The sequence below is a fragment of the Musca autumnalis genome, unplaced genomic scaffold, assembly GCF_047663935.1.
Source record: "Musca autumnalis isolate F117 unplaced genomic scaffold, ASM4766393v1 scaffold_1, whole genome shotgun sequence".
In the NCBI taxonomy this organism is placed as follows: Eukaryota; Metazoa; Arthropoda; class Insecta; order Diptera; family Muscidae; genus Musca; species Musca autumnalis.
Window position 1 is genome coordinate 319,379,040 of NW_027411644.1, and position 27,419 is coordinate 319,406,458.

Below are 27,419 nucleotides of genomic sequence, written 5' to 3' on the forward strand. Positions count from 1 at the left end.
ATACCTCCCCCACAAAAGTTCAACATTTGTGTCCAAGTGCAGTTTAGGGTCTGTTCGGAGATCCTTTGCAAATTTATACCCTACATTTTTTCCATTTGATCTAAAAACCTTATGTATGGAATTTTATCGCGATCGGTTAACGTTAAACCGTTCCACCCGAGCGATCTTTGTTTCCATAGTAATTTGCATGGGGTCAAATATGGATTTTCACGAAAATTCTATAAAATTCACAATTATAATTCAATCGATGAAAAAAACTTTACTAGTTCATTGTTGTGGCTAAAAAATTAATCCTACAAATATTTGTGAAAATCGGATCGGATTAACGTTAACCCATCGCCATAAATTTGTTTGCATCAAAAAAATTTAGGCGGTAGGAGTTCAAAAAAAAAAAAAATGGATCACCCCATTAAAATAATGGCCTGTTTCTACAAGACGATTCGAGCACACTCTCCTTCGAACTACTACCAAACTTCTGCTTTTTTGAAAAATATTGAATTGTTTTATTTTCAATCCAACAAACATTTACTACAACAACAGGAGTTTGGTAGTAATTAGAACGAATTTAAATTCGAATCGTCTTATAGAAACAGGCCATAAGTACAGGATGACAATATATGTGATACTCCGATCACCAAAATTATTTTGTTACTAATGTAAAGCCGCATTTACACCAGCCAAAAATTTTGTATGTGCCAGGGTAAATTAGGTTTAAGCTTTTACATTGTATTTAGCTTGAATCACTTCACAGCAACAATTTCCTGCATAAAAGCTTCCCTACTTTAAATGATCTCTACTTTCTCAACACTATTTTACACATCTTTTTCTGCAATTTTATTACCACTTATCTTCAAATCTCCTTAAAGCACACCACATTGGCCAAAAGTGTTGTTCATTATTGTCCTTTTCACGCAGATATAAATTATACTGAAATTAACGCCATAACAACTCTATTTACATTAAAAGAACGACTCCACATATTTAAATTTCACTTCCACAGAGGAGTGCCAACGAGGAAAACAAGTTCCGTCGCAGAAATTGCTGGTGCTAAAGAAATAAAAGCCGAAGTAAAAAAAACACGAAAACGAAAAAGAAATCTTTATTAGCCATTAATGTCCACAATTCACGATATCGGTAAATCGATGAGATGGACTCAGAACGTTTTGATGGTGTCCACCATAATAAGTTATTGGCCCATTGGCCATTCAAAGATTGACAGTTAGCAAGCAGTTGCACTTAGTCGCAAGGTATGATGAACAAAAAAAAAAAAAAAAAGAAGAGGAAGAATGCCGTAGGCTGTAACCTGTGTTACAGCAGCAGCAGTAATTTTAGCATGTTCCCCATATGCGTGTATCTGTGTGAATGCGGCTCATAAACGAAACAAATCAAATGTGTTTCTTGACATTTTTATTGCATGTCATTTAAAATAGTTGTCGATCTTTTTTTTTTTTTTTTTTTTTTTTGAAGAGGACATTGGTAGATATATGCCGCCGCCACCACCAACAACATAAAGGAAAAATATACAACAACAGCAGCAGCAGTCATCATTTAAGTGGTTATTTAGTAAACTTGTCGTTTCATCTTGGACTTGATTTGGACTCTCCTGCCACTCTTTATGTCATGTGCCGTTTGATGCAATGATGTTGAGTCGGACTTTGAAGTCAAACGATGACACTATCAAGTGTCCAGGTTTCGCTTGATTATACCCTACGTCACAAATTAGCAAATGGCTTGATCCAAACAGGACAGGGAACATGCATTTTTTAAGTTTTCTTAGGAGAACCAGGCAAGATGATGTTTTAAGTTTTTTCGGGAGGGCCCAAATAGTATAGACCTCAATTGCCGAAATGTTGAAATGGAGACCCTTTTGCTATCAATTAGATCAAATGCGAAGATGGGCCAAAACGGTCCACTCCTTCCACATACATTTTCATAAAAATTTTTAAACTGCACTTTTACGAACAAATTTTGAAAAAAGCGGATCGTTTTAGCCCATCCTCAAATTTTATCTAATTAACAGCATGTTTCGGAGAGGTTTGAAGTTTTTCGCAACAGGTTGTCCAGCGGCCCCTATTACCGCGGTACAATTTTTTTTGACAAGTTCATATTTCCTAAAACCAATATAAAACCAATATTTCGATGAGGCACATTTTGCCCGTATGAAAGTGTATATACCCTCGTTAGCATTAATGCTGGGGGTGTAAAAATGTAAATGCGTGTTACCTAGTCCAGAAGGTTTTTTAGTGAACCTCGTACTAATGAGTCCACCCCGATTCATATTGGCTCAATGATATGGCTGGAATACTCAGGAAATGTCTGCAACATGACACTGAGGGGTATTTTGTCACCTGACTTTCTATCCCTTCATATATGTATGTACCTCTCTCACTAAAATGTTTAGTAGTCTTTGTGGAGTTTGTTTCGTCGCTATAATTTTATACTCCATAGGACCCAGGTTGAAGGTCCAGCGCTTCAGTTATTGTTTGTTTAAGACTGAAAGAATTTAGCTGTCAGTCTGTTTCTTCTTTACTTGTTTATTTTAACATGTCTTTGCTGGAGGAAATAATGTACCCAACTTATCCTAGAGATACCCAATACAAACTACGTGGCGCAAAAAAACAAACATTTTCTTATATGATATGAGGTTTTGCAGGTGTATACAGGGGGAAGCCCATTTTCCGGCAGTGTTAATTTTTTGTTTTCAAATTTTGTACATAGGGCCGCCACTGAAGTGGTGCCCTCATGTATTTTTGGCTTCGTCCATGGTGCCAACCACAATTATTATCAGTCGCACTCGCCACCGATCGTAAAACTACTAAAGCTCTTCTAAGGATAGAAACCTGCCAATTTCTTACTATTGAAAAAACAGTTGTGATTTAGGGTCATACATTGTCGCTGTAGCCGATTGTAACCACTTATTTTTACTTATTTGGCATGGCGATAAATTTTAACAACTTCGGATGATTGCTTTGAATCTTTTCCAAATGCAATATATTTTAAATGAGTAGCTGAGTGCGTGAATATTATAAGAAAAAAAAACAAAGCATAAGAAGAATAAGACCGACAACCAACGTCATCACTAGCATACAACAATCATCATACGAGTCAGCGACACCGACAGCAACTTGTTTTAAGCTCTCAATACCGTTTAGACGGCGGACATTAACAAAAAATGTTATGGTGAAAATATCCACCAAGGATGGCATTCACAACATTCACAGACAGTAACCTAGCTAAAGGTATGTCATCAATTTGCCTTCGTCTTGTTCTTCGTCCAAGGATTGATCGTTTTGTCGTTCTGTCACTCTGCTCGGCAAGTGAGCTTTCAAATGAATGGAATGCAAACATTGCTATTAAATACATTAATGTTTGATTGGTTGGAATTTATTTGTGTGGCTATTTATGTCATATATAGGAAAGGAGGGAGGAAGGGAAGGGACCGAAATGAGGGAGGAAAATATGATGATGTAAAATATGAGGATGAGCAGGAGCATAAAATTAGGCAATTCATATAACCTTTTGCAGCTATGTATTTTCACAGGAAACATTCAAAATATCGTGAGTTTTTCTGCAGACATCAGCCACCAATCGAAAATGATCCTAGGACATATGTATATTAGATTGATTTAGGAAAAAAGGATTTCACGTTACTTTACATATGCAATAATATTCGAATAAATAAAAGTTTTCCTAAATCCAAAGTATTCCAAAATCAATCTTTCAAATTAAATTAAAAACAAGTAAAAAGTGGTTTTACCGTTATATGGAAGCTATACCAAAACATGGTCCTATGCTAACGATTTTTGGTGGAGAAGTTTCGTGACCACTGGGAACATCAAATGTTAAATTACAGCTAGTTCGGTCAAAAATTGTAGCTAAAATTCTCAAAATACCGAAAATCGGAGGTACCGTTATATGGGGGCTATACCAAAACATGGACCTATGTTGATTTTTGGTGGAGGAGTTTCGTGACAACTGAGAATCTTAAATGTTAAATTATCTCCATTTTTGTGGAAGCTAGAGTGATTAGCACAGAAGGACGGACATGCATAGATCGGCTCAGAATTTAACCTTGATCAAGAATATATATACTTTAAAGGAATACCGCGTCTTGTCATCTCTTCATCCACTTGTTTGCGCCATCTATTCTTTGGCCTGCCAATTCTGCGTGCACCGCCATGTGGCTCGAATTTATACGCCTTTTTAGCGGGTTCATCATCGCTCATTCTTATTATATGGCCTAGCCAACGCAATCGCTGCATCTCGATACGTTTAACAATATTGATGTCGTTGCATAGCAGTTCGGTGTTCATACGACGTCGATATTCACCGTCGAAGGCTGCTTTATAATCGACAAAAAGGTGGTAGGTGTCGATCTGCGTCTCTCGGGTCTTCTCCAGGATTTGCCGCAGTGTAAATATCTGGTCAATGGTGGACTTTCCAGGTCTAAAGTCGAATTGGTATGGCCCAATTATCTCGTTGACCATAGGCTTTATTCGTTCGCACAATATCCCTGACACGATCTTGTACATAATCGGGAGTAGACTTATATATATATATATATATATGGGGATTTCTGAGTGAAATCGGACACTTTTTCAAGATGAGGTTTTTGATTTCCTTTATATTTTGCTGTGGCGATGGTGCTGATTAACAAAACATTTTAGTATATTTTCAAATTTTTTTGACTAACGGTTCCAGAGATATCGCGCCTTGAAAAAGTCAAATTCTGTAAAAACTACATGCAAAGAAATACTCATAACTTCTTTAATATTGGTCCAAATTGGACCATCTTTTTTTTTATTTGTTTGTTTTTTTATCAGCTATCGAAAGAAATATTTAAAAGAAAAATGCACAGTGGGCTTGAATGCAATTTTCGGGATTTAATATTTAAAATCAATTTTTAAACATGATTGCACCCTTCGATTTTTTCAAAAAAAAATTATGTTAAACTACAATCAATTACAAAAATTTTAAGCCCTATGTGGTAATGGGATTCGGACGATTACTATTTTCTCTGAATTTTTTAAAATTTGTCAATACAATTTTTCCTTTATACCTTTGTCCAAAAATTATTATTTTATTAAAAAAATTAAAAATTTCATTTATAAATATTTGTTTTGATTTTATATTTATGAATTTATCTCAAACATCTTAAAAACTGCGTCATTTTTCGATTTTGAAAATGCATCAGCGAAAATTCCATTAAAGTCCACTGTGGATTTTTTTTCTATTTTTTATGATAAATATATAATATATAATGATAAATATGTACTCTTAGCTTCAAAAATACAGGAAATACAAATTTTGGACAAAGCTATTAAGGAAAAATTGTATTGACAAATTTTAAAAAATTCAGAAAAAATAGTAATTATCCGAATCCCATTACCAAATAGGGCTTAAAATTTTTGTAATTGAACGCAGCTTAACATAAAATTTTTTTGAAAAAATCGAAGGGTGCAATCATGTTTAAAAATTGATTTTAAATATTAAATCCCGAAAATTACATTGAAACCCACTGTGTACTCTTATTTAAAATATTTCTTTCGATAGCTGATAAAAAAACAAACAAATCAAAAAAAAGATGGTCCCATTTGGACCAATATTAAAGAAGTTATGAGCATTTATTTGAACATAGTTCTTTAAAAATTCGATAATTTCAATAGGCGATATCTCTGTACCGTTGGTCAAAAAATAATTTTAAAATATACTAAAATGTTCTTTTGGCTAGGAGCATAAATTGAACCAAAAACAATTGAAATCAAAAATTACTTTTCTCCGAACTGTCCGATTTCACTTGGAATTCCCCATATATATATATACCCCTATAGTTAGAGCATACAGTCTTATCTCCCTTCTTGTGGACGGGGCACAGGATACTCAGGTTCCAATCGTCGGGTACTCGTTCTTCCTGCTAGATGGTGCTAACTAGCTGATGAATACACCTTATTAGCGTGTCGCCTCCGATTTTAAACAGCTCGGCTGGTAGGCCATCAGCTCCTGCTCTCTTATTATTCTTCAGCCGGTTTATTGCTGTCTTTACCTCATCTTGGCCGGGTGGTATGCATTCAATACCATCTTCTGGGATTGGATCTGTATTATCTTCGTCGACTTCGCTACAATTGTATACCAACAGTTTTGAAAAATGTTCTTTCCATATCCTTAGCACACTGTCTGTATCAGTTACCAGATTACCTTGCTGGTCTCTAAAGGAGGATGTGCCAGTTCCAAAGCCATCAGTTTGATTCTTCACTCTTTGGTAGAATTTTCGGACTTCATTTTTGCTCCTGATTATCTTGATTTGTTCACACTCCCGCTTTTCCATCTTTCTTTTTCCTGCAGAAAAGACGTTTCTCCTCTCTCCTTTTCTCCCGATACCTCTCTCGTGCGCTACGTTGCTACTGATTGTAAATTAGCCCTATATGCCGCATTTTTCTCTTCGGTGGCAGCACGACACTCCTGATCATACCATGGATTCCTTGGTGGAGGTCTCTGGTATCCAAGTACTGATTTTGCGGCTGTTTGCATGGAGTGGGCAATGCTTTGCCCGATAACATATCAGCGCAATATGTTATCGGGAAGAGGAGTGCTTTGATAAGGCTATTGGGCTAGTTGAATGGAATATGCTGTGGCTATCTGTTGTGATTTCAGCTTACCGATGTCTAACTTTCGTGTTGTGTCTGTTCTTAATTTGTTTGCTACTTTTAATCTGGTACGTACCTTTGCTGCAACAAGGTAGTGGTCCGAGTCTATGTTTGCACCTCGGAACGATCGTACATCCAACACACTTGATGCATGTCTTCCATCTATCACAACGTGATCAATTTGATTTCTTGTTCTTTGATCCGGCGACAGCCATGGTGCCCTTATGAATATCGAGATGTTTAAATCTGGTACTGCTAACTAACATGTTTTTTGCAGCTGCAAAGTCAATCAGCCTCATACCATTGTCAGATGTTTCACTGTGGAGACTGAATTTCCCGACTGTTGCGCCAAAGATATTCTGATGTTGAAAAATTTTGCTTTTTTTGAATTGCAGTGAGTCTTTCATTCACTGGGGTGAAGCTGGAGACCAGATGTTTTAACCTCCGACTAACTAAAATCCGCAACCAAACTCATGCTTTGTGTCATGGCAGCTATAAAACAGTGCGCCACCTTCAGTTGTTGTTGTGACGTCTTTCCCGTTCCATCGTAATGTCGACCTTGTACTTTTCAAGTACATCTGCCAATGCGTAAACGGCACCTTCTCTATAAAGAGTGCGAACATTCCAGGTTCAGATTCGCAGATCATGGTCCTTAAAACGTTTGCGGGGGTCGTCAACTTTTGAGGGATTTGTTTTTCTTTTCTTTCGTTTTTTCATAGTAGGCTGTTTTTTCTAGGGGAGGAAGCAAGGACTTGTCCACGGAAAATATAGTATTATATTTCCAAATTATATTGAATTCTTGTGGGGAGATACCGTAAGAAGAGGACCGATATGGACCATCTTAGAAGTTAAACTAAATTTGAGCAAAATATTAGGAGATCCAAAGATTGGACCAAATTTGTGACCCCGTTCAAGAGATATTGTGCATACCATTTTAGTGATTTTTTTAAATATTGGGGGAAGTAGCGGAAGTTGTAGACCGGTATTGTTTTGACCAGTGAATGTAAGAAGTATGGACCTGCACCTGAAAAAACGTTTACAGTCGTAATTGAGGCAGCGAATGCAAGTTGCTTCAACAAAAATCAAAGCAATTCGAGAGCAGGTCTTAAAGTGAACTTATCCGAAATTTTGTGTGGGAGGTACTCGAAGGAGTGGTCAAATATAGCCCATATTCGAACCTGATCTATATTTGGTAAATATATTAGGTGTCATAAGCGTTTTTTTCAAATTTCAAGCTATTTTCTCAGGAAGTATGGACTTGCCCCTGATGAAACTTGTATTATCGTATAGGGGACAGTGAATACAAGTTGTTACAACAAGAATCAAAGCGATTCGAGAGCAGGTCCTAAACTGAACTTTTCCCAAATTGTGTGTGGGAGGTACCCGAAGAAGTGGACCGATTGAATCCATATTGGACCCTCATCTAAGTCTAGTAGAAATTTCACGATGTTCAAAGTATGGACCAAATCGGTTACTCCCTTCAAGAGTTATCGTACACACAAATTTTCCGAACATATTCGACCTCTTGTGGGGGAGGAAGGAGTGGACCGATATAACCCATCTTCGAACTTAAACTACATTTGAACAAAATATTACGAAAGCAAAATTTTGGACCGAATTGGTTGTTCCGTTCGAGAGTTATTGTGCGATCCAATCACCCGGACAGACAGAAAATCGGACGGACATGGCTAAATCAACTCCTATTTGTCTGAAACTGATTTCGTCCAAACACACGTGGGGTCTAAAACCATTATTTTGATGAGGCCGTATGAAAGTGTATATACCCTCGTTAGCATAATTGCTGAAGGTATACAAATTTCGATTTTGTAAAATTTGCAAGTGGTCATTAAATTAAAATAGTAAATTCCAAATTTCCTTGGATCCCTTTTAAAACGACATTTTGAAACAATTTTTCTCAATTTTTTTTAAGTCGAAACAATAAATTAAAAATTCCTGTCAACATCAAAATTTCTCGGAACATCCTTCTCAAAGAATTTATTGCCAAAGGCTATTAAAACAGAATTTTTCAAATACCTTCTATTTGAAATATTTTTTTAAAACAACACATTCCGCACATTTATTCAAAAATGTCGAAACCCTGCTGTGTAATCTTCTAAACGCCCAACATTTCCTCTTCTGCTTCTTTCAAAACCGCAAAAATGTTAATTGGCAAACATTCGAACAAAAAAAAAAAAAAAAAAAACACCAATCAACCCAAAAGGTACTCAAGCGTGTGTGTGTTGGATGCGGTTTCTTAAATTTCATGGTTTAACAGGTAGGTTAAAGACCCTTTTCAATGTCAAAGTCACAGGTAGTGGTTTCGTTTTTTGTGGTCGATTCTTAATAAATCATTGAAAAAAGAAACCAAAAATACATTGAAAACCAATTCTAACACGAATGAATGAGGTGGTATTTTGCTTTGAAATGTACAGTGGTTGCTGAAGCCGCAAAGCTAATTCATTTGTTCGTTGCTGATTGGGATGAAGGAGGGAAGAGCATTGAACATTTGCTCATACCATTTGAAATGAAAGAGAAGGCAGGTTCTTGACATTGCTTTAAGGGAAGCCAATTTAGTCAGAAAGTTTTGCTAAAAAAATGGACCAAAGATTAGGGGCCACAGTACCTTCGAAATAACGGGGTCTAACCAAATACGTTTGTACGAAATCCGTACGTCTGTTTGCAAGGTGCTCTGGAACTAATATTAGTGTTTGGCAATCTCGTTCATTGAGCGGATCGATCTTTTTCATTCCGTTCACCAAAAAGATCCGGGTCGTTTAGTTCGTTCGTTGGCTCTTTATCGTTCAACAATACATTTGACTGTGTTATTTTCTTTTGAAGTCGTTCGCTCTCTGCTACATTGACTCCGTCGTTCTTTTCACCGAATCGTTCTTTTGAAAATGTTCGTTCACGAATGTCACATTGTGTGCTAATGGGGGTGGTTTTGTTTCTGGATTTGATATGAAAGAACCAGATGAACGAATGATGCAAAAGAAAGATATGACCGAGATGTGCTGTTACTGAGCGAGAGTAGTTCTCTGAATCATTGTTTGTTTTGTGTGAAAATTTGTGCTGCTTGCGCTAACGCAGCGTTTGTTTAGAGTTTGAATGTAAAACCAATGCATTTGTTTTTTTTTGCTTGTGTGCTTGTCTGTATGCAAAGCTAATAGTGGGGGTTTTGTTTTGTAAGCAGCAATGACTCGTCCATCGGGGATCTAAATGAACGATATAAAAGAATGAGTTGGATACGGATCCGTTCGTTCTTTTCACGGAATCGTTCCTTTGAACCGGTTCGTTCATGAACGACACAACTCTAACTAATATGATGCACCTCGTAATCTTTAGTTCGAACTTAGATCAAGTTAGATGAACACAAGCGTGTTCATTTTTTAATATTCCGACCACAAACGTGCTCTATTTGACCACGGTACGTTGTCAATTCTCGAAACTGTTGACGACATCTCGTTGTCAATTTGACAAATCAAATCAGTAAAATCGATCAAAAACGATGTTGATAGACTATCGACAACGGATGTGGTAAGTTTGACCACGTATGGTGTCATTTTTACTCTAGGCGTAATTCTCTCTCGATAATGTTTCGAATGTTCCAAGACCTCGGATTCCAAATCCGGATGAGAAAGAAGGAGGGTTTATGTGATAACCCACCCTTACATCTGTGAATTTACACACGGAATGTACGCACTCTAAATTCAGATGATGCAGTTCGCGCACAGGCGATAGTAATTCTTGAACACAAGAATTACGATGGACAAAGCAGAGTGGCACACCATCAATACCTAAAGGTTGAACAATAACTTAAGTAGTCTCTAGCATAATTTATACACTTTTTTGTGTGCTCAAACATATTGGCGAAGCACTTTTTCACTCGGATTGAGACACCTCCAAAACATGGTTTTTTAACGCTTTTACATCATCTCCAGGCGACAAAAATCGTTGAGCCCGCCTTTTTTCTTGATGTGCTGGAATCAAATGAAGTCAGGGTTGTACGGCGGATGACCTATCAATTCCACGTTTTGTCCGGTCAAACAGGCGCTGGTTTGAATCGATGTGTGAAAACTCGCATTGTCATGGTGTAAACTGATTCGTCTTCTCTTATTCGTTTTTTGAATTTCTCAGGAGACTTCAGGCAAACAAATTGTAGTGTACCACTCAGAATTAATCGACCTACATTTCTCAAGCCGTATAGTCGCCACACGGTCAGTTTAGCCGAAGAAACAGGCGAATTTTTGCTTCGAAGTGCTTCTTTTATGAACAAATTTCGTTGGATTTGTTATTCCGTTTGTAACACATCGAAATATTCGTCGGAGTATATATATTATTGATCAGCATAAAATTCTATGTCGATTTGACCATGTCCGTCTGTCCGTCCGTCCGTCTGTCTGTTGAAATCAAGATACAGCTCGCAATTTTAAAGATAGAGAGTCAAAATTTGGCACAGAAGTTTTTATTACTTGCAGAATGGTTGGGATTGAAAATGGGATATAGCGGTCCACGTTTTGATATAGGCCCCATAGAACGGTACCTCCCGATTTTCGGTATTTTTAAGGTTTTAGCTTCATTATCCTACCAAAATGGCTAAAATTTGGTGCGTAGTCGTCTTTAGGGGTATAAAACTTTCCCCCAGAATTTTGTCGGTATCGGTCCACACCTTCATATAGCCCCCATAGAACGATACCTCCCGATTTTCGGTATTTTGAAAGTTTTTGCTTCATTATCACACCGAAATGGCTGAAATTTGGTACTTAGTCTACGTTGGTGGTATAAAACTTTCCCCCAGAACTTTGTCGGTATCGGTCCGTGCCTTCATATAGCCCCCATAGAACGGTACCTCCCGATTTTCGGTATTTTGAACGTTGTGGCCTCAATATTCCACCGAAATGGCTGAAATTTGGTATTTGGACTTCGTTGGGGGTATTCAAACTTCCCCTTAAAATTTGTCGGTATATATTCATATAGCCCCCATGGAAAAGTACCTCCCGATTTTTCGTATTTTGAAGGTTGTGTCTTCAATATTCCAACAAAATGGCTGAAATTTGGTATTTAGTCTTTAATGTGATATAAAACTGTTCGCCAGAAATATGTCCGTACAGGTCCACGCTTTCATATTGCCCCATTTCTGACTAAAATTCGTTGGTATAGGTCCACGTTTCGATATAGCCCCCATAGAACCTTACCTCCGGATTTTCGTAATACTGAAGGTTGTGACGTCAATATCCAACCGAAATGGCTAAAATTCGTTATTTCGTATTCCAAGAGTTATAAAATATTCCAGAAGAGTATTATCAGTATAGGTCCACGTCTTCATATATCCCCATAGAAGCTTACTTCTTGATTTTCGGTATTTTTTAGTTTTAGCCACATTCTCTTACCGAAATATAGGAAATTTGGTATTTAGTCTTCTTTGAGCTTAAAAACTTTTCGTCAGAAATTTGTCGGTATAGATCGACGTTTTGAAATAGCCCCCATAGAATGGTGCCTCACATTGTTTTACCGAAATTGCTGAAATTTAGTATTAAGTCTTCTTCATACACGAAAGGAAACTAATTACTCCATTTTACTTCAATACAACTTGTGGTGGAGGGTATAACAAGTTCGGCCCGGCCGAACTTAACGCCGTTCTTACTTGTTTTCGTAAAAATTATGCGCACGAAAACTCCGATTTGGTCCATACATTGCAAATAGTAAAATTTCTATCAGACATACATCCAGTTCGAATATGCGCTATATCAGTCTACTCCTTTCGTTTCGTTTTTGTCGTAAGAACTTGTATTTACGACGGTGGAAGTTGTTTCAGGGGCAAGTCCATACTTCCTGTCAAAATGGCCCGAAAGCTGTAAAAACTCGCTACGGCCAGCATATGAAGCCCACGATAACTTTCGAACGATAAACCGATTCGATCGAATGTTTGGCAGTCGTAATATTTTGCGCAAACTTAAATCAAGTTCTAAGATGGACCATATCAGTCCACATAAGTTCAAAACATGTCGCTAAAATGGTGCGCATTTGAAAGAAGAATAGTTTGATGACAGGGAAGCCGCCCCACAGCCTATATGTCTGATGAGCCTTTGCCAAAGGCGAAACATGCATTCTTCGGCTTTCCTTTTTCACTTGCATCTTTGGTCATTAAGCTCGATTCCAACGAGAAATTAATTAAAAATGATTTAGTCCATACTTTGACATCGTAACTATATTTCTCAACTGCTTCTCTACCTCCTCCTGAATAGTTTTAATTTTTTCTTGCAACAGGTTGCACTCAAGGCCTCAATTACGATTGTACAAGTGTTCTTGAGAAAATGACCCGAAAGCTGTAAATAACTCCTACGGCCGGCCAGCATATGTAGTGGCTGGTGCGCACGACAACTCTTTCTCTCTATTAAAATACAACTCTACATGTAAAATATAAAATGTAAACCCGCCCTCTATATTTCAATAGTAGTTTTAAAGCTTTTGTATTTTTATTTGTCATTGTGAATTAATAGCTTTCAATATTGTGATTGATCTTAAAATTTAAACTTTAACTGACGAAATGCAACACTGTGAAATATATTTAATACTGCTAGTATAAGCAACTGTAAAGTAATAATTTAATCATATGATACTAGAGGCTTCTCATGAGTTGTACCTAAATAGAGTGAATCTCAAATTTAATCACTTTGAAATCGGCAGTCGAGCCACTTGTAGTCTCGTCCATTCTTGTAAAATACATTTTTGGCAGCTACAATGGTTTCCATTGTTGAACAAGCAAAGCAAGAAACATCAATTCCGAAAACTAATTGTTAGGATTTTATAATAAATAAAGCAATGTTTAAATAATTCACTAAAATTATTACATGTGTTTTAATAAAATCCTACATATATAAGCGGATTTAACAATACATCAAATAAATCCTTATTAAGAAGGTTAACCCTGCAAAAGGCTATAATATTAACATGGCCTTATTATTTAAATTTTGCGTTCGTTCAAAATCACAATTGACATTCTTCGGTTTGAAAATAGGGTCCTTGTTTTCCGAATTATACTATACAGTGACAGAATTTATGGATATAAAATCAATTGTGACAGATATGAAAGCAAAATTTACATGCCTAATTAGATTTGCAATACAAAGAATCTCCACAATATCACTCTCGCCATCCAAAAAAAATCACTCTCACCCATCTTTCAATGAATAGCAAAATATGCCTTGAATTCCATTTGCTTTCCAAAAATCTTCATAAATAGTAAAATTTCACACATTTCCACAGATCTCCTACATGGAGGAATTTTTGCACATGTTTAGCCTTCGACAGAATGTATTTTGTCGTTGTTGTTGTATTAATGAATGAAAATAGACACACACTCACCCATTTGGTGACGAAAACAGAGAGAAAGAAAGAACTCCATCCACCAACCAACTATTAGCCGCATCATATTTGGATCACATATTAATTACAATTTTTATCTAGGCTAAAAAGATAGGCAACAATTTCAACATCTGTGTTTGTTGATACGATAAAAACGGCAGCAGCAACAACAATAGCCATAAAAACACCAACTACCACAGCAACAGACTTGACAATGGCATCCTCAACATCATTATCGGCTTTGAGCATTTTATGGCTACACATTAGGCAAATTAATTGAGTTCCATGGAAGCATTAAAACACCAGCTTCGATCGTAAGTAACCAACAGCTGCAGAAGCAGTAGTGTCAATAGCTAATAGTGGATGCACATTTGTTACAAATTCCGCAAAATCCGCAAAACTACATGTTTAGGTAACAATTTTTAAAACAGTTGAAACGGTCCATTGTAAATATTTTGTAAATATTTCGTTAAGTATGTTTAACTACAATAATGAATTCACATGTAAACGCATATATTTTATTTACCCTTAATGTAAACTTAGTTTAAGACCTAAAAAACCAACTCTGAATTGAATTTGAAAGTTAACTGCTAAATGCAACCCTGTACATATTTTTATTTGCTACTATTTTATGCAACTAGTTCTAGACGAGTACGAGTATATCGCTTCACATAAGTAGCAGCTAAGTGGAACAAAATTTAAAGAATTCGCTCATTCAGCAAACTACATTCTAACCCGTTACATAGTAACTTTCAGATAAGTTTGCTCAGAGTAATAATAAAAGTGTTTATTTAAAATTTAACTCTTCGGTGTTTTTATTTAATGTACAGTCTGAGAGGTGACGTAGGGGATGGAAGATACCAAGGAACGGTCCTGACCGGTTTTAACATGGCAAAGCCCAGGATTTATCTTGGTCCCTCTTTCATCTCAAGTGGACACTGACCTCCCACTGGTGTCACCTGGGGAACTGCCTTTAACATCCGTTAAAAGTAGTGAGCTAACATGTGCCGCGCGTTCACCCATAAGAACGTTAAAAACTTGCGTTTGGGCGTCGGGTTATTAACCCTCCCCTAGAAAAAACAGCATACTATGAAAAAACGAAAGAAAAGAAAAACAACCCCCTCTAAAGTTGACGAACCCCGCAAACGTTTTAAGGGCCATGATCTGCCAATCTGCACCTGAAATGTTCGCACTCTTTATAGAGAAGGTGCAGTCTTCGCATTGGCAGACGTACTTGAAAAGTACAAAGCCGATATTACAGCCATACAGGAAATACGATGGATTGGGAAAGGCGCCACAACAACACCTAAAGGTAACGCACTGTATTATAGCTGCCATGACGTAAAGTTTGGTTGCGGATTTGTAGTTAGTCGGAGGCTAAAACATCTGGTATCGAGCTTCACTCCAGTGAATGAAAGACTTGCTACAATTCGAATAAAAGCTAAATTCTTCAACATCAGCTTTATTTGCGCTCATGCTCCCACTGAAGAAAAGGAGGAACAAACCAAAGATATATTTTACGAGCACTTAGAAGAAACATATGACCGTTGCCCTGCCCATGACATTAAAATCATTCTAGGCGATTTTAATGCCAAAATTGGAAAGGGGGATATCTTAGGGCAAACAGTCGGGAAATTCAGTCTCCACAGTGAAACATCTGACAATGGTATGAGGCTGATAGACTTTGCAGCTGCAAAAAACATGTTCATATTCATAAGGGCACCTGGCTGTCTCCAGATCAGAAAACAAGGAATCAAATTGACCATGTTGTGATAGATGGAAGACATTCATCAACCGTGTTGGATGTACGATCGTTCCTAGGCGCAAACATTGATTCGGACCACTACCTTGTTGCAGCAAAGGACGCACCCGGTTAAACGTAGCAAACAAAGTACGAACAGACACAACACGAAAGTTAGGCATCGGTAAGCTGCATTCACAACAGATAGCCACAGCATATTCCACTCAACTAGCCCAATTGCTTAATAAAAGCACCCCTCGTCCCGATAACATATCAGCGCAATGGCAAAACATTGCCCACTCCATGCAAACAGCTGCAAAATCCATACTTGGATACCAGAGAACTCCACCAAGGAATCCATGGTATGATCAGGAGCGTCGTGCTGCCGCCGAAGAGAAAAATGCGGCATATAGAGCTACTTTACAATCCGTAGCAATGCGTAGCGCACGAGAGAGATACAGGGAGAAAAGGAGAGAGGAGAAACGCCTTTTCCGCAGGAAAAAGAGACAGATGGAAAAGCGGGAGTGTGAAAAAATCGAGATGTACAGGAGCCACAATGAAGTCCGAAAATTCTACCAAAGAATCAAGCATCAAACTGATGGCTTTGGTACAGGCACATCCTCCTGTAGAGACCAGCAAGGCAATTTGGTAACTGATACAGATAGTGTGCTCAGGATATGGAAAGAACATTTTTCAAACTTGTTGGTATCCAACATCCAGCGAAAACGACCAAGATACCACAGATCCAATTCTAGAAGATGGTATTGAATGTATACCACCCAGCCAAGATGAGGTAAAGACAGCAATAAACCGGGTGAAGAATAATAAGGCGGCAGGAGCCGATGGCTTACCAGCCGAGCTGTTCAAAACCGAAGTCGACGCCCTGATAAGGTGTATTCATCAGCTGGTTAGCACCATCTTGCAGGAAGAACGGGTACTCGACGATTGGAACCTAAATATCCTGTGCGCCGTCCACAAGAAATGATTACCTTCAAGACCGATTGCCTACAAGATCGTGTCAGGGATATTGTGCGAACGACTAAAGCCTATGGTCAACGACATAATTGGACCATACCAATGCCACTTTAGACCTGGCAAGTCTACCATTGACCAGATATTTACCCTGCGGCAAATCCTGGAGTAGACCCAAGAGATGCAGATCGACACCTAACACTTTTTTGTCGATTATAAAGCAGCCTTCGACAGCCCGCTGCGTTCAAAGGTATTCCAAGCAATGTCTGAATTTGGTATCCCCGCAAAGCTCATCCGGCTTTGTAAAATGATTTTAACTGACACGAGGTCCTCAGTTAAAATAGGAAAGAACCTCTCCGAAGAGTTTGGTACCAAAAGAGGTTCCAGACAAGGAGACAGCCTTTCGTGTGATCTCTTCAACATCCTGCTGGAAAAGGTTATACGAGAGGCAAACGTCAAAAGAAGTGGCACAATCTACACCAATAGTCACATGTTACTTGCTTATGCTGATGATATAGACATCATGGGCCGATCAGTAAAATAAGTAACTGATACCTTTATGAAGGTCGAAGGAGAATCTGCTAAAGTGGGTCTGGCGGTAAACGGCGAGAAGACCAAGCTGATGGTGTCGACGCGTAATGCGTCCATTGAGCTCGAACCGACTGTGGAAGTTGGTTCCTATAATTTTGAGGTAGTTAAAGACTTCGTCTACCTCAGCACTGCCATAAACACAACAAACAACATCAGTTGTGAAATAAGAAGAAGAATTGTATTGGCCAACAGATGCTACTATGGTTTAAGTAAGCAGTTTAAAAAACAAAGCCACATCTCGTCAAACAAAAATAAAGCTCTACAAAACACTGATACTACCCGTGCTGATGTACGGCTTCGAAGCCTGGGTACTTGCGCAAGCAGACATGGCAGAGCTTGGTGTGTTTGAGAAAAAAATTCTTCGAAACATCTACGGACCAATCTGCGTTGACGGTGAATTTCGACGTCGCATGAACCACCAGCTGTATCTGCTATACAACGACATCAATATTGTTAAACGTATCGAGATACAGTGATTGCGTTGGCTAGGCCATATAATAAGAATGAACGATGATGAACCCGCTAAAAAGGCGTATAAACACGGACCGCTTGGCGGTGCACGCAGAATTGTTAGTTAGTGGATGATGAGATGAAAAGGCGCGGTATTCCAGAGTGCGAAGCAACAAATAGAGATAATTGGAGATCTTTTCTTATTTCGGCCTATGGATCAAATGTTCTGTAATTACAAAATTTCAAAATAATATACTCTTGCAGGTTCTGGAACAAAGCATATAATTTAACTGAGAGAAAACTTCAGTGAAACATTCGAAAATGCAGTGAATTTGATAGACTTCTTGGTTGCAAAAACATCTCTTTCCATCAAACTAGCACTTACGGCTTGAAAAATTGCGTAATGTGGATATTGCCAATTTTCTTTAGGAAATTTTCATCTTGAGGAAGAGAGATGTGATGGATTTTCTCATCGACAAAATGTGAATTACGGCAAGGAATGTAGATTTGCGTAATGTAAATTTGGATAATGCCTTCATGTTTTTTCTTCGATACATCCTAATCCACAACAACTGGCAAATAAAATAAAATTACAAAAACAGTTCAATTAAATAAAGTCAAGCAATAAATAAACTCAGATAAAAAACCTCAACAGCATAATTGCGAATTGAATGAATTTCTTGTTGAATGAATGTAAAAAACAGAAACTCCCATGGAAAATAGAACTTCTCGTCATACAATGTATCACCATCATCCATGGACTTAAGATTGAATTGAATAGCCTAGCATTGTTGCAGGTTACTTCAGAGAAATGCATTCAAAAGGGAATATTTGCAAAAGGGTCGTGTAAAGTAGATGACAAAAAGTATCGAAATGTGATTTCTCAACATACAAGGCAGCGGGGCCAGACCGGATCTTCCCGGCCTTACTTAAAAGGGAAGTGGACTATATTTCGTCCAAGCTGGTCGGAATCTTCAACGCTTGCTTGAAATTTACGTATAATTCCATATCCTGGCAAGAGGCAAGGATAGTCTTCATTCGCAAACCTGGCAAGGTATGTTACTCGATATACTGACTGAAGACAATGAACGGTAATTTTTCCCAGCACTAACCTACACTCGTGGTATGCATCGGCACCGAAAGCGCCATCAACAACGTCAGTACGACGGAAACGCTTTTCCACCCTGATGAACTGGATAAGCCATATGCTAAGGAATAGATGGATTAGCTGCGCGCTACATGACGTAACAAAATGAGAGAACGTTGACCTGGGAACGCCACAAGATGGGATATTTTATAATTAGTCCATTAAGGACCTCAACCAACGAGGGCTTTGAACCAGTCTGCAATGCAAACGACGTTATAATACTTCTTAGGTGAATGAATGCAAAATTGCTTTGTATGTAGGCCGAAACGGCTCTTAAAATAGCTTACAACTTTGCCAGACCAAGGTCTAAATGTCAACAAAAAAAAAGGACTTATGTGTATGTCTATTCACTAGGAAAACGCATGTAGGAGCTTTCGAAAATCCCGTTTTCCTAAGGAAACATAAGTGGAAAGACCTTATTCAGGAAAGGGGCAATAAAGCCTATAGCCTCAAGATTGGGCTTCAATCCTAGGTTGATATACTGCTTGTAACGAAGCGTAATTAGACCGATTCTAGCATACGCATTTTTGGTATGGTGGACAGCTACAGACAAAAAATGCAATGTGAAAATGTTGCAAAAGTCCAAAGAATGTGCTGCTTAAGCATTAGTGGGGCAATGGAAACTACACTCCGGCTACAGAAACAATTTTGCTTGTATAATAATTGTTCCACAAACAACCCGGAAGGGATGTGAGTGCACCCCGATTCATATTAGCTCAATGATATGGGACGTACAGTTTATCGCGGAGTCCGAACGGCGTGTCCTAAGACACACCTTTCAGAGAAGTTTTACATGGCTGAAATATTCAGGAAATGTTGCCAACATTACTGAGGGGTATTTTGCCACTGTTGAAAAATATTTGATGTTGCCTGGCCGGGGAATCGAACCCACTACTTTCAACGTGGAAGGCGGGTGTGCAACCATTGCATCGCGGTGGCACACATTTTGCTTTTCATTTTGCATTTCCACCCCATAGTAATTCAGGCAAGTTATAAGGCAGCTATCGCAGCTATAATACTTAAGTCGACCTGCAACAATTGAAGTCGCTTTATGTGAAGTTTTAATACCATACAGAGACATGCCGACGTCGGATACGAATATGTCGGTTCGATTGGAACTGGAAGCCTCCAATAAACCTGCCGGCACCAATTAAAATAACTTCTGAGCAACACCACGACTGCGGGTTCTTCGATACCGGATTTACCCGGCTGCCACCTCAGTGTACACATGTTGTATTTGTATCGTTGGAAGTAGCACATCACATATCCGAATTCTTTTGGTCCGTGCCGCGAGGTAGGAAAGTCCACTACCAATTTGGTGAGATGCAATAGATGGTGGGAGTGGGTGCATCTCAGGGTTTGTTCTGGACTCGTCCATGCGTAAGTCGTCATATGAATACACCTCTTCCCCGCAGTTCCCCCAACGGCAGCTGCAAACGCAGCACTTAACACCAGCCGTTGCTGACAATACCCGAAAGGCCATTCCTTTAATTTAATTGCACTGGACTCCGAGGTAAGCTCGAGGAAATATTGGATTTTATGAGTCGGAAGAATAGTTGCAACATTGGAGCTGGAAAGAGACCTCTCGAAGCTGCTCAACGACAACTGCCTGACTCTAATGATCATTCATGGAATGGTCCCGCCGATAAATAGCTGTACTCCTGATTATAAGCATAACATTAGCCCGCTTTGAGAATGTTATAACCATCTTGTCTTGGTGGACTTTAATGTTCATCACGTGTTAATGGCCATCGGTCCTCGGATCAGAGGGATATAATGCTGGCAGAGCAGGTTGATAGTTCTACGTTTTGTACTGTAAATGAGGACGCCTCTACCAGAATTAGCCAGACTTAAGCATCGAGTCACCAGGCCGTCGCACTTTCAACAATCCTGAGAAAGTCAATTAGCCTGGTTTTAGAGAGTTCACCAATCACCGCTTCAGAGAACTGACCAATCTTTCTGATGTTCGGGTAGCAGAAAGGACGTTCCATCAGACATCTTCACCGCTGCAGCCCCTCCCCATATATATATCTGCTGGTCGAAGGCCAAATTTCCAAGCAGAATCGGTGGGACTAACAAATGTGTGTGATGAGTTTCGTCGAGCCAACCCCAGTGACACCATAGTCGGAGAGTTGACTCTCAAATTGAAAAGGTTTGTCGGTGAACATGAGCGGAATAAGTCCTTAAATCATCTGAATAGTTGCAACATATTAAGCGAATTGTGGGCAGTGTTTAAATCACTCTCAAACCCCGGAATAAAGGAAGATATCACTTCAGTCACGTTTGGCGACGCAACGTTGACTGATCCGAAGATGTACGCTAGTAATTTTGATGGACAGTTTGTCGAGCCACCCCGAGCGACAAGGCGAAGAGTACTACGTCGCATCACATCTCTGCCGTCACATCACATCTTAACCCTGGAAGAAGGGAAGATAGGACCTCAGTCACGTTTGGCGACGTTACGTTGACTGGCCCGAAGAAGTGCGCAAGTTATTTCAATCGACAGTTTGTCGAGCACCCCGAGAGTGACAGGGCGAAGAGAAGAGTATTACGTCGCATCAGATCTCTTCCTGCCGAGGATGAACCACCACAGTTTACAATGGATGATGCTATCAATGCACTGTGGTCGACCTTGTATGGGAAGAGCGGCCAAAAATACTTCCTGAGCAGATAACAATACGAAAATTTCAGTAAAGGCTAGTTTAGCAACACAAATAAAAAGAAGCAAACAAAATTCAATATAGGTCCAAGATTAGGTATAGCCCTCATAGAACGGTACCCCCTGATTTCAGACATTTTGGGGATCTTGACCACATCTTTCAGTGAAATTGGCTAAAATGTGGATATCGGTATTTCATAGTGTTAGAAAACCTTCAAGCCAAATTTGTTTGAACTGGGTCCACGTTTTGATAGGGTCCCCATGTAATTGTACCGCCCGATTTTCGGAATTTTGAGGGTTTCATATTAGTTATTAAGTCAAAATGGCTGAAATGCCACTTAATCTTTCGTGCATGTAGGCTACCCCTAGAAAATTGTCGATTAATGTAGGTCCACCCTTTGATGTAGATACCGCCCAATATTCGGTATATTTAGGGTTCTAGCCGTAATAATCAAATAGATACCGCCCAATATTCGGTATATTTAGGGTTCTAGCCGTAATAATCAATCAAAATTGCTGAATTTTTCAAATTTTACATTGAGGACCACATTTTAACGTATCCTTCATATAACTGAACCTCGCAATGCCTCTTCTATATATTTAAAAAGCTGAAATGTATCACCTGCACATTTGAAAAAATGACAAAAACACCCTGAAATGTATCCTTAGTATTTTGGGAACCAGTTCTAAAGATGCGGAAAGATGCAGCTGAAAGTTTGAAAAATATATTCCTTAGACTACTACTGATCTTTTAAAAAAAAATTTCGTTAGGGGGAAAGAGGGGGAACATAATTAAAACTTTACATGAAATTGAATTATATTGAAGAAATGACATTACAAAAGTCCTTTAGTCAACAGACGTATTCAATAATGAATCCCAAAAATGAACAAACACAAAACTGCATAAAAATTAAGTTAATACATTGTTTTTCAATATTCGAATTAAGTTTCGTCAATATAGAGTTCATTTAGTTTGATATTGATATTTTACTTTCACCTAACTTTTGCACTGAATTCACCTAGAAATCCAACCTGTTAAATTTTCTCTTTTTTGGTGCCATTCTCAAAGAGTACAGTAAGAAGTAATCCATAACAAATTTATTTTAGAGAAATTTAAAGTGTTAGTAGTAGATATGAACACATTTGGTACCCAAAGTTAGACTTTCATTTTTTAATTTTGGCCAATGGCAGCGACCACTGTGCAATGCCATCAGGAACGCTAAATCAGGAACGCGTTGGGCCCTGGTGGAATCTCCATGGTACTGCTGAAGCAGCTGGACGAACCTGTAGAGCATCTCACTAAAGTTTTAAACTTGTCGCTAGCCGCCCTCATTGTTCCCGAAGTCTGGAAAATGGGCAGTTCCTGTACCAAAACCATCAGTTTGATGCTTCACTCTTTGGTAGAATTTTCGGACTTCATTCTAACTCCTGTACATCTTGATTTTTTCACATTCCTGATTTTTTATCTCTCTTATTTTCCTGCGGAAAAGACGTTTCTCCTCTCTCCTTTTCTCCCGATACCTCTGATACATACCATGTATTCCTTGGTGGAGGTCTCTGGTATCCAAGTACTGGTTTTGCCGCTGTTTGCATAGAGTGGGCAATGTTTTGCCATTGTCCTGATATGTTATTGGGACGAGGAGTGCTTTGATTAAGCAGTTGGGCCAGTTGAGTGGAACATGCTGTGGCTATCTGTTGTGATTGCAGCTTACCGATGTCTAACTTTCATGTTGTGTCTGTTCGTACTTTGTTTGCTACGTTTAACCGGGTGCGTACCTTTGCTACAACAAGATAGTGGTCCGAGTCTATGTTTGCTCCTCGGAACGAATGCACATCCAACACGCTCGAATGTCTTCCATCTATCATAACGTGATCTATTTGATTTCTTGTTTTCTGATCTGGAGACAGCCATGGGCCCTTATGGATGTCGAAATGTTTTTTGCCGCAGCGAAGTCTATCAGCCTCATGTCATTGTCAGATGTTTCATTGTGGAGACTGAATTTTCCGACTGTTGGGCCAAAGATATTTTCCTTTCCAATTTTGGCATTAAAATTGCCTAGAAAAATTTAATTGTCATGAGCAGGACAACGGTCATATGTTTTTTCTAAGCGCTTTGGTCTGTTCGTCCTTGTCTTCAATGGAAGCATGAGCGCAAATAAAGCAGATGTTGAAGAATTTTGCTTTCCTTAAAGGTTGTGAACATTCCAGGTGGGGATTCGCAGATCATGGTCCTTAAAACGTTTGCAGGGGTCGTCAACTTTAGAGGGATTTATTTTTCTTTTCTTTTGTTTTTTCATAGTAGGCTCCTTTTTCTAGAGGAGGATTACTAACCCGGCGCCTAAACCCAAGTTTTTAACGTTCTTATGGGTGGCCAACCAATTGGAACACCTCCAAAGTCGATTAGAAAATAAATACCATAAAGATAAGTACAACATGTCGAACGCCACTCACTATAAAGGGACACATCATTGAAGACGTAGAACACTTGTGTTACTTGGGTAGCAAGATTACCAAAGACGGCGGATCAGAAACAGATATCAGCGATCTTATTAACAAGGCTAGAAATGCTTTCCGATCGCTCAATAAAGTCTGGAAATGTAATGTCATATGGAGTTAGAGTTTTACACAAGCGACGATTCGCAAACATCAAGTATTTATTAACCGCTGCTTACGCCAACTTCTGAGCATCTTCTGGTCTAACAAAATATCAAATACAGAACTATTGCTCCGAACTAATTGTTTAATTATATCTGGTTTAGTTTAAAATTGTAATGTACTATGATGCGTATAAGTGTTTATATAAAGCATACGCCAGATACTACTAATTAACAAGAAGTATACGTCAACTGTAAGTTGAGTGCTACAAGAAACTTTAACTTTATACAAAAATATTTCATTATTCCATATTTATATTGGGCAAGTTTCCTTGCGGCAATTGCCAGTTTGTTGGCAAGAGAGGGTGTAGATAGGCAAAGGGTAACCATATGCCTTACCTCTCTCTCCTTCAAACTGACAATTGCCGCAAGGAAAATTGCCTAATGTAAATATGGACTTATATTTCTTTCAATTTCAAATAGCTAGACGAAACATTTCTTTCATCTAACTAACCATCTATCATAACTATATATTATACCTTTTCATTTATACCTATACTACGTATTTAATTTACTTGTATAGAAAACGGTGAGTTTTTATTTATTTTATTTAGTGCAGTTAATTAATAACATTTTCATAAGAATTCTATTCTTATCTCTTTTACAAAGTGGCCTCTTATGACTTTCAGCAGCGTTGCTATTGTTTTGTTTGAGCCTTGTTTGTTATTGATCAACATGTTATAGTCCAATTCCTTTTTCGCTTTTCAATCATCAAAGGAATAGAATACAGTTTCTAATTGAAAAAGAGAATTCTCGAATCAGTGGAAATAATGAAAAGTCGAAGCTAAGTTTCCTGCACAGTTCACACAATTCTAATTGAAGGATTTACTTTGCCACAGTAAATGAAATACGATCAACGCTTGTGTCAAAGTAACTTCTTAATAATGGCAATCAATTCATTTCAAGAGAAAAACTCATTGTTGATAAACATTGTAATATGTATGTGCATACATATATGAATGTAAATACTTGAAGACAAATATGTATGTATGTATGTTTGTAAGTGTCAATGCGTTCTAGTGGTCCTCAAGTCAAGTAGAAGATGCGTTTTCCTAAAAAGCCAATGAATGACAAAATGTACATTCATACGTTTATAAAATATGTACATATGTATATGCATACACATGTAAATCTATATACTTATGTCGATTATCGTGTGTTTGTACCCAACATACAAGTTGCTGATATTTTTCGAATGTTCACCAAAAATTTCGAAAACGAGATTATTTTCGAACATTTGGCAAATGTTCTTTCTCCACAAGAAAATTGTTTCGAGAAACATTTTTTAATTTGCAAATTTTTTTGTTTGTGTTAGGCAATGTTTATATTACGTAGTAATAAAAAGTTATTTTATGTTCATTGTATACAATTCCCATTTGCATTTTGCAAATAATTTCGATATAAATTCCACGTAGGTATAATATAAACAAGTAGTGTTGATAAAGACAACATATGAGATGGGTTCCAAATACAAGACGACAATGTTTAGTAACAGTTACATATCGAATCGCAAACATAACGAAGAAATAAAGACGAAATGATAACGGAAACATCAGGAAACTCTACCAAAAATGTTTTTCGCCACTATCGAAAAAAACTATCGTCAATTCATTCGCTAATAATATTATTACCAAAATTCGAAATCGAAGGTTTTCCTGCCACAAACTGAGCAACAAATTAATCGTTTTCAATTTATTCTCGTGTGTCGTTCTCGAACAAAATATTTGCAAAACTATCGAGAAACATTAGAAAGCGATATCGTTTTCGACAGCAATGGTATGGTGGGTAGTATTTTCTATATTGTAGAACACTTGAAGTAAATAAAAGAATTGTTAACTTTACCAACATCACAGTGGTTTAGAAGTGTCGTCATATGCAAATCATTTTTGTGGGTTCTTTAATTTATGTCCGTATATGGATCAAGTGCAGCATTTATATTTCAGCTAAGGGACATCTACAAACGTCCCTAAGTTGTGTAGACGTACCTAAGAGACGTCTATAAATGAACATACGTCCTTTAGGGACATCTTCAGTTATGTAGATATCCCCAAGGGACATCGACAGTTTGTAGACGTCTCAAGGGGACATCTGCAGTTGTGTAGACGTATCTAAGGGGCATAAACAGTTGTGTAAACTCCCCTAAGAGACGTCTACAGTTGAGTAGACGTCCCTAAGGGGCATTCACACAAAGACGTATAGCAATAAAGACTCGAACAAATGCATTTTCCAAAAACATATGATAATAGTTCCACATTTTGGTTTCAGATGGCTACACAACTCACTGGAATTGATAACAGCAATGCCAATCGTTTTTGATTCCCATTTCTCGCGGCAGAAAACATTAACGTTGTGTTTTGTGGCTAAAATTTGTTTCTTCACTATTTTTTATTTTTTATTTAATAAAAAAACAAAAGTCAACGCCGTAAAATTTGAGTTTTAATGTTTTTCTTGCCAATATTCCAATGAGTAACAGTTTTCGTTTAACAGAATGTTGCTATGATATCGTAGCAACAGAGGTTAACTCCCTCTACAGTTAATTTTGAACAATTGACTTTTCCTATCTTATAATATTGACATCTTTGATTCACATTTATGTAGATATCCCCAAGGGACATCTACAGTTATGTAGGCATCCCCAAGGGACTAGGAGACATCTACAGTGGTGTAGACGCTCCTAAGAGACAACTTGACCAAAAATCATGAAAAATTCAAATGTTGTGTAGCGTTACGTAAAGCTATTTTAAGGGGTTATGGCCACTTATAAGCATGAGAAAAGCCATTTTCATGAATTTTTTTTAAAAAAATCTATTAAACCTTAAGTTTCCTTTTATTTTTATTTTTTTTTTTTTTTGAAAAATCTTACATTCAACTGCCCGCTTATAAAGCACTGTTTTTACTAAAGATGTTGGCGGTACCCACTGTAGTTTGAAAAAGAATAAACCGATCGAAAAGAAGTTAAAAAAATTAATTTTTAAAAAGTTTGAACAGTTAAAATCAAAATTTCGATTTTAACAAAAACAAAACACCGTACAAAATTGATATTTTTTCTGACTCTGTCAGCAGTTTTTTTAAAGACTCTCTCGGTTAAGCACATGATTTATGTGTACAATAGTCCCACAAAAACATAGTGCCACTTCGAGGAAAAGACGTTTTTAGTTTCTATGCTACATACAAAACACAATAAATGTTTCCCTTCGAA

General features: G+C 37.9%; 1 protein-coding gene across 20 annotated transcripts in view; it reads right to left on the reverse strand.

Annotated features, from left to right (window-relative positions):
* The window catches only part of Kal1 (anosmin-1 Kallmann syndrome 1), a 95,552-nt gene that overhangs the window by 23,972 nt on the left and 44,161 nt on the right, over positions 1-27,419 (reverse strand). For 2 of the 20 annotated variants that reach the window (XM_073962455.1, XM_073962457.1), the window contains exon 2: positions 14,007-14,109. The exons of the other annotated variants lie outside the window; for them this stretch is intronic. The gene's annotated coding sequence lies outside the window, so the exon portion shown is untranslated. The remainder of the gene's footprint in view (positions 1-14,006; positions 14,110-27,419) is intronic. 20 annotated transcript variants of the gene reach the window in all.